This window comes from Myotis brandtii, unplaced genomic scaffold, assembly GCF_000412655.1.
Source record: "Myotis brandtii unplaced genomic scaffold, ASM41265v1 scaffold439, whole genome shotgun sequence".
NCBI lineage: Eukaryota > Metazoa > Chordata > Mammalia > Chiroptera > Vespertilionidae > Myotis > Myotis brandtii.
This window is the reverse complement of record NW_005366783.1, coordinates 634,415-634,712: the sequence shown is the minus strand read 5'-3', so window position 1 is coordinate 634,712 and position 298 is coordinate 634,415. Positions and strand designations below refer to the sequence as shown.

At 67.1% G+C, this 298-nt stretch overlaps 1 protein-coding gene across 1 annotated transcript in view; it reads right to left on the bottom strand.

The window, feature by feature from the left end:
- Positions 1-298, bottom strand: part of WDR61 (WD repeat domain 61) — a 20,382-nt gene that overhangs the window by 530 nt on the left and 19,554 nt on the right.

The window sequence follows — 298 nt, the reverse complement described above, 5'->3', positions numbered from 1 at the left end:
CCCAGGCGCTGGGCCCAGGCCCCGAGCGACACCTGCGCTGCTGCCAGATCCCCGGGCTCCCGTGTGGAACCCCTTCCCCGGTTCAGTCACTGGCAAAGGTGCGTCCCCCGTGAGCACAGCCTCCTCTCCCACCGTAAATCCCAAACGAAGTTACCCACGTCACAGGAGCCAGGCCCTGCAAGAACCTCCGGCTTCGAGTTAAAGCACCAGATCCCGTCCTTGCGAGCTCCCACAGGACACGTGGTGTGCGTGAGCCGCGGCCCTGAGAGGGCAGGCCTCCCGCCAGGCTCACCCAGCC